The sequence below is a fragment of the Camelus dromedarius genome, chromosome 1, assembly GCF_036321535.1.
Source record: "Camelus dromedarius isolate mCamDro1 chromosome 1, mCamDro1.pat, whole genome shotgun sequence".
NCBI classification, from domain to species: Eukaryota; Metazoa; Chordata; class Mammalia; order Artiodactyla; family Camelidae; genus Camelus; species Camelus dromedarius.
The window spans coordinates 69329421-69337953 of record NC_087436.1 but is presented as its reverse complement, the minus strand read 5'-3'; positions in this window follow the sequence as shown (position 1 = coordinate 69337953).

Sequence of the window (8533 nt, the reverse complement as noted above, 5' to 3'; positions counted from 1 at the left end):
GTTACTTCTATCATGAAATTGCAGCAACTTAGTCACATAGTCAGGCTCCACATCTGATTCTAGTTCTCCTGCTGTTCCTGCCTCATCTGCAATTTCTTCCTCCACTGAATTCTTGAACTCTTCAACGTCATCCTTGAGAGCAGGAATCACTTCTTTCATACTCCTTTATTTTATTTTTTTAATTTTTATTGAGCAATAGTCATTTTACAATGTTGTGTCAAATTCTAGTGGAGAGCACAATTTTTCAGTTATACATGAACATACATATATTCCTTGTCACACTTTTTTTGTTCACTATGTGCTACCACAAGATCTTGTATAGATTTCCCTGTTGTATACAGTATAATCATGTTTATCTATTCTGCATTTTAAAATCCCAGTCTGTCCCTTCCCACCCCAATCCCCTTTGGCAACCACAAGATTGTATTCTATGTCTATGAGTCTGTTTCTGTTTTGTACTTTTTTTTTTTAGATTCCTCATATGAGCAATCTCATTTTGCATTTTTTTTTTTTTTTTTTGTCTTTCTGGCTTACTTCACTTATAATGACATTCTCCAGGAACATTCATGTTGCTGCAAATGGCATTATGTTGTCTGTTCTTGTGGCTGAATAGCATTCTATCATTTAAATATACCACTTCTTTTTTATTCAGTCATCTGTTGATGGCATTTAGGCTGTTTCCATGTCTTGGCTATTGTAAATAGTGCTGCTATGACATTGGGGTTCAGCTGTCATTTTGAAGTAGGCTTCTTTCTGGATATATGCCCAGGAGAGGGACTCCTGGGTCATATGGTAAGTCTATTCCTAGTCTTTTGAGGGCTCTGCATACTGTTTTCCACAGTGGCTTTCCTTGCTTCCTCTCCCACTCTTAATGATTCAGATGTCTTCTTTTACAATTTTGTGTTTATTTTTTTTGTAATTCATGGTAGTTATCGCCTTTCCAGTTATGAGTTTCTCAATTTTGTAGCATCCTGCTTCTTTTCTATTTACAGTAGATCTGTTGATAATTCTTTTAGCATGGGTTTACTGTTGCTAAACTCTTAGTTTTTGCTTGTCTATGAAGTTCTTTATCTCTCCTTCTATTCTACAGGACAGCCTTGCTGGATAGAGTATCCTAGGCTGCATCTTTTTTTCATTCAGGACTTTGAATATATCTTGCCACTCCCTTCTGGCCTGTAGTGTTTGTGTAGAGAAATCAGCTGAGAGCCTTATGGGGGTTCCCTTGTAACTCACTCTTTGTTTTTCTCTTGCTGCCTTTAGGATCATTTCTTTATCCTTGACTCTGGCCATCTTGATTATGGTATGTCTTGGTGTGGGTCTGTTTGGGTTCTTCCTGTTTGGGACCCTCTGAGCCTCCTGTACTTGGATATCTGATTCCTTTAGGTTTGGGAAGTTTTCAGTCATAATTTCTTCCAATACCTTTACAGTTCCCTTTGGTCTTTCTTCCCCTTCTGGAACCCTTATTATGTGAAGATTGGCATGCTTTATATTATCCCATAGGTCCCTCGTATTGTTTTCATTTGTTTTTATTTGTTATCTTGCAGTTGTTCTGACTGGGTGCTTTCTGTTGTCCTGTCTCCTAGGACACTTATTCGTTCCTCTGCATTATCTAGTCTGCTTTGTACAGCCTTTAGAGCAGCTCTCATCTCAGCAAATGAGTTTACTAATTCTACTTGGTTCGTCTTTACAGCTTTGATTTCATTTTTGACATATTTTATATCTCTAAATTATTTCTTTCAGTTCCTTCAGTACTTTGATCACTCCTTTTTTGAAATCTTAATCTAGTAGGCCATCAATGTCTATTTCCTTGATCGTGCTTTCAGGGGATTTCTCTTGATGTTTTAATTGGGAGTGGTTCCTCTGCTTCTTCATATTGCTCATATCTCTCTGGCACAATGGCTTAAGGAGTATCAGTTATCTAGTTCTCCTGGAGACGGTCTTGATTTTATCGAGAGGTCTTTGTGTCTTGGCCCTGTTTCCGAACTCAGCTTGCTGTTTCCAGAGGCCCTCTGTTGGCGCCCTTGTCTGTGCTGCTCCCAGTGGCTGTCAGCTAGCAGATCTCTCCCCCTCCTAACACTGGGTCAGGAGCTGAGCTCCTACCAGTGAGCAGGTGGGTCACTCCCCCTCCCAATGCCACAGTCAGATGCTGTGCTCCTGTGGAGGCAGGTGGGCGGATCGGGCCCCCTCTCAGCACCATGGTCAGGTGCTGCATTCCTGCCGGGAAACGGGGTGGCCACCTGCCCTCTCTCAGCGCTGGTTGCTCCGCTGCTCTGTGCAGCTGCCCGCTCTGTCTCAGGTCTGCACTCCAAAGGTGGACTCGGAAGACCGTGGAATGGCCCCGCCCCTGCTCCGTGCCAAATCACAACTCCTTGTTTGGCTTGGCTACGCGAGTTCTCTTAAGTGCCAGGGCAGAAAGAGCCTATCTGCCTCAGGCTGTAAACAAGTCTCAGTCCTGCCTAGGAGGTTGCGGAGCCCCCAGGTGTGGATTCAGGGCTCGGCCCCACCCCGGCCCTGGCACTGAGGAGAGGAGGAGATGGCGGCTGTAGCTGAGCCCTGCCTCTCTTCTCCCTAGAAGCGCCAGTAATGGTGATTAGGTCTGAGGAGACAAAGTCTACGGCGCCCCTCCCCCCAGGGCACACCAGCCCTGTAGCTTTGCTTTTTTTGCAATTTATGGGGGACCGAGATTGTTCTGTTCCTTATCCCCTCCCAGCCACGGCGCCCAGCACCCTGCAGTCCCCTGGAGCTTCCTCATTGTAGCCACCCCAGTCCTCCTCCCGGCTCGGGTAGCCTGTCCCGGCCCCAGCTGCCAGCTTGCATCTTGGGCTGTGGGTCAGAGGGACCCTTTGTGCCTGTTTAACTCAGTTTTGTCTGTCAAGGGATGCTGGGGGCAGATCTGAGACTCGGAGGCTCCCCCTCTGTTCCACTGGCCTCTCTGTTGAAGAGGAGGAGCCCAGGGAAAGAGCACCAGTCCTCCTTTGCCGCTTCCTCTCTGCAGGATCGGTTCCGAACTGTTTTGCTTATACTTTTGTTCTTTTTTCCTTTCTTCCTATCAGATTTTTAGCGTCTTTGTCTTTCGAAGAGGGCGATGTTCTGTCAGAGTTCAGTAGGTGCTCTGGTTGGCTCAGTAGGTCCGTAGATGTGAGTTTTGGTGTATGTGTGGGAGAGGTGAGCTACAAGCGTCCTTCTACGCCATCTTGCTTCCCTCCATACTCCTTTTAATGTTGATAGTTTGACCTCTTCCCATGAAACATGAATCATCTTAATGGAATCTAGAATGGTAAATCCTGTCCAGAAACGTTTCAACTGACTGCCCACATCCATCACAGGAATCACTACCTATGGCAGCTACAGCTATACAAAAGTATGCCTTAAATGATAAGACTTGAAAATTGAAATTGCTTTTGGTCCCTAAGCTATGGAATGGATGTTGGGGTAGCACGCATGAAAACAACATTAACCTCATTAGACCTCTCCATTACAGCTCTTGAGTGACCACGTACATTACCTAGAAGCAGTATATTTGAAATAAACTTTTTTTTTTAATGAGCAGCAGGTCTCAACAGTGGGCTGAAAATATTCAATATCCATGTTGTAGGCAGATTTGCTGTGTCATCTAGGTTTTGTTGTCCCACTTATAGAGCTCTGACAGAGTAGATTTAGCATAATTCTTAAGGCCTCTAGGATTTGAGCCTTGAGAAATGAGCATTGGCTTCAATTTCAAGTCACCAGCTGCATTAACCCCTAAAGGAGAGTCAGCCTGTCCTCTGAACTTTTGAGCCAGACATTGACATCTCCCCTTTAGCTATGAAAATCCCCGATGGCATCTTCTTCCAACAGAGGGCTGTTTCACCTGCATTGAAAATCTGCTGTTGATTACAGACACCTTCATGAGTTATCTTCGCTATACCTTCTGGATAACTTGCTGCAGCTTCTCCACCAGCACTTTCTGCTTCATCTTGAACTTTCATGAACTTTTATGAAGACAGCTTGATTCTTTAAAACCTATTAATCAAACTCTGCTAGTCTCAAAATTTACTTCTGCAGCTTCATCACCTCTCTCAGCATTCATAGAATTGAAAGGAGTTAAGGCCTCACTCTGGACTAGGCTCTGGCTTAATGGAATGTCATGGATGTTTTGACCTTCCATCTAGACCACAAAATACTTTCATCGTATCAGCAATAAGGTTTAGTTTCTTATCCTTTTGTGTTCACTAGAGTAGCACTTTTAATTTCCTTCCAAAATTTCTCCTTTGCAAAAAAAATTCTTACTTTGTTGCAACAAGCCTTGCTTTTGGCCTGTCTCAGCTTTCCACATGCCTTACTCACTAAGCTTCATTATTTCTAGGTTTTGGTTTAAAATGAGAGACTTGCAACTCTTACTTTCACTTGAAAACTTATAGGCCATTGATGGTTATTAATGGGACTGATTTCAATATTTTTGGTCTCAGGGAACAGGTTGCCCTGAGGAAATGGAGAGAAACAGGGGAATAGCCCTTGATGGAGCAATGATAACACATAATATTTAACAATTATCAGCCATCTAATATGACGGAGGTTTTGCAGTGCCCTCAAATAATTACAATAGTAATGTCAAACATTAATGATCCCAGATCACCATAACACATATAACAAAGAAAAAGCTTGAAATATCTCAAGAATTAGCCAAATGTAACAGAGACACAAAGTGAGCAAATACTATTTGAAAAGTGGTGCTGATAGACTTCCTCTAGTCAGGTTGCCACAAACTTTCAGTTTGTAAAACATGCGGTATCTGTGAAGCAGAATAAAGCAAAGCACAATAAAACAAGGTATGCGTGCACATTGCAAAATCTTTCCATTTAAGGTCAATGTCATAGGATCTGGGGTTAGCACTTAGACATATTTGGGGGTCCGCTATTCAAACCCATCCACTCTTGGAACAACTTCCTCTCACCACCCTCCTGACCCCAGCCAAAACAGAAACATAAAATCACATCATGTTTCTGGGGATGGTGGAAATGAAAGTTATTAAATGTTTCAAGGAGGCAGAATGATCAACTCCAATATATCTGGCCAATACAAAACCAACATTTTCTTCAAATTGATAGCACACTTGTGCAAATTCATCCAAGACAACACTCCAATCTCATCCTCTGTGCCAGATGTGGTATCTCTGCTAGGGAAGACTCAGACATCTTCAGTACAGAGTGAGGCCACTGCTTAGATGGGCGTGTTCTTCACCATCCCTACTAGAAAAGACGTTTAGAAATGATTCTTTTTCACTTGGAACAAACAGCACACATTTCCTCTTTTACATCAGGACTGTACTATAAAACTTTCTTCTCTTTCCATGAACTATAACCCACGAGATTTAAATTACCTGGATATCCTTCAGAAAATTGTACTGACTGATTGTATTGATGACATTTTGCAAATCAAACAGGATACACTATTGTTTAATATGTTGGAAACCTGAGTGTGATACACGTGCCTTACAAAGTGTAAGATAACCCTATGAATATTCAAGTGTGATCTGCCAGACCAATAAAATTAATTGAGATCCAGTGGTCAGGTGTATTTGAGGCCATTACTTCCAAAGGAGAATAGATTTTTGCATTTTACGTTTTTTTTTTTTTTTTTTTTTTTGTTTTTTTTTTTTTACAAGGAAAAAGAAACAGTGATTTTTAAGTCTTTCAAGAATTGGGGGAAGAATATATATTCCATTCTGGGACAAATGTGCTACGTAACTCAAAAGACTGCCAGCTTTGAGAGGGACCTGACTGGGAAAGAACTCCACAGTAGCCCCAGGCTGTGATGGGTTATAATATTATGGAGATCTTTTAGTATTTCACACATCAGCAGTGAGAGAAGGCACTGTGTGGCATCTATGCCAAGCTGAATGGCAGAAACACAACACAGCAAGGCAATATCATCTGGAATGAAGAATTAACCTCTATCTGGAAAAACAACTGACATGCTATGGAACCCTATAAGAGATGGAGGGCTCAACCATGGGACACCATGTTAATTCCCACCATAGAACATCCATCACAGACTAGACAGTAAGCAAGAAGGTAGGCAAAAGTACTCAGCCAGGTAACATCAGGCACCCTCCATAATCATCCAAGCAGTGCCAGCCCCTAGAGCAATTTATTGGGGTGTCTTTGGTGGCAGAGAATAAAGCTATGCATGGGACTCAGTGTATGGGCTCCTATGGACCAAGGTTCCCCTAACTACACCCCAGATGAGTGCTGAGAGGGTCACATCTGCTGGGAGTGGAATTAAACACTGAGTTTCTGATATGGCACTACTGCATGAGTATACCAACTGGACGCTTGGGGCCAGGATCCTAATTGTCTCTCTTTCACACAGGCATTTACCCTAACAGTAGTAGACACATATCCTGGGAATGACTTTATCTTATTATCTCATGAACTCTGCAAAAAGGTCACATTCTGTTTACCTAACTGGGATTTTAGTAATTTAAACAGTTCATAAGGCTGACATTTTTTAAAGTGGTATAAAATCAAAATATTTGAACACCATGAGTGAAAACTAACTTCAGCATGTCAACCTGAACTCTTAAATGAGCAGCTTAATTGTTCAGTAGAAGACATGGTGGGACATTTTGAATTCCCAATGTATGCAATTCTTATTCCAGATATCAAGCATCCTTAGACCCGACCTTCTTTTACGTCAATCCGTGGTACCCACAGTTTCTGCTAGAGATCCTGGTCCTTACAAGGAAACCTCGAAAGTGGCTAGAGTCTTAAAGCTAGAGAGTCTAAGGTTCACCTCATAAGCTTCCCTTCTCTTAGTTCTCAAGTTTCTGTGATGCCTACTGTTCAATATCTGAAGAAAACTGTTACATATAATTTGGCCAATTTTTTAACTAATTTGGTGAACTTTTTAGTTGCTTATGGCAGAGAATTATTTTGGCCCCAGTTATACCATCATAGCCAGAACTGGAGTCAATCCCTCAATTCCTAAGCAGTTCAGTCAACTTGGAACTTACTTTAGTGGACAAATTACAGCAGAAACTGAGGAGTCTTTATAACAAGAAAGGGATTTTTGTAATGTAGAAGTTTAGTGACTAACTGAACTCATATCTCAGAAAATGTACATCCTCTTATTTTTCCAGACTTCTATAAATTAAATAATAACTGAAGCACTTTGTATATTTCTTCCTACTAACATGCAAAATGATTAAAAACCAGACCAAAGTACACTTAATAATACTGTTGGAGTAATACTGATAATGGATGAATTCATTGACTGAAGGTCATAGTTCTTTATCTCCTCCGTGGTTCAAAATAAAACTTATAAAGAAGAATCACTGATATAAGATATTACCCAATATTTTAGGTATTATTTCTTAAATAAGATTTCTGTACCTTGCTTCCCTTCTACTCCTTCTATGAAGCCCACAGTGCAACTATTCTCAACTTTAAGTTATCCTATGATACCCATAAGTTTACTTCACACTTTTCTAGTTTTTTTTTTTCCTCTCCTCTAACTGTATAACTTCAAATGACCTGTCTTTGTGTTCACAGATTCTTTACTCTGCTTGATTGAGTCTGCTTCTGAGGCCCTGTATTCATTTTTCATTTCATTCAGCAGATTCCTTAGCTCCAAGATTTATGGCAGGTTTGTTTCCTTGTTTCTTCTTGTTGTTCTTAATTAAGCTAACCATCTTTTTTTAATGATTTTTCCCACTTTACTTTTAATTTTTCTTATTTCTGTATTCAGTCTCCTATTTCAATCAGGTCAGTAGTGATGTCTTTTCATTGAACTGCATTTCCTTGCCTCTGTTTTCCCATAGCTTCCTCAGCTTCCTAAAAACATTATTTAAAATTCTTTTCAGGCAACTTATACATCTGTATTTCTTTGTAGTTGTTTGCTGGAAAATCCTTGTGCTCCCTTGGTGGTGTTGTACTTCCTTGATTTCTCATGTTCTTCATAGGCTTGTGTTGGAATTTGCATTTAAGGAATCAGTCACCAAGTCCAGTCTTTACTGACTGGCTTTGAGACACAAATACTTCCACCCATCAGTCTGACTAGACATTCTGAGACTTCCTCAGGTGTTTCTTGGATACACCTCCTCCATGTTTCTTCTTCTCACTTGAGAAGAAGAAATCCTCCAGGAATATCCCCAGATTAAATACCTTCTTTTGAGTCTGCATTGCTGATCTGAGTTTTGGGGTCCCCCCATTGCTTTCCCTAGAGCAGAGCCTGAAGTGCTTGTGCTTGTGAGCCTTCTCCTGATCCCACGAACTTTTTACTCCAGTGTGTGTGGCTTGAGGGAATATTCCAGCTTCATCGATTTACATGCAGCTGCCCAGATTTCTCAACACCACGTGTGGAAGAGTTTATCTTTTTTCCAGTGTATATTCTTGCCACCTGTAGCTGTGTGGCTCTTTATTTTTATATCCTCCAAAAAAAGTTTTGAAATTCTCATTCTGAGTATTTCTTTCATAACTCAGGATATTGATCTTCTCAACCTTTCTTTTCTCCATCAAAGTAGTTTCGATTCATTTTAATCCATAATACAAAG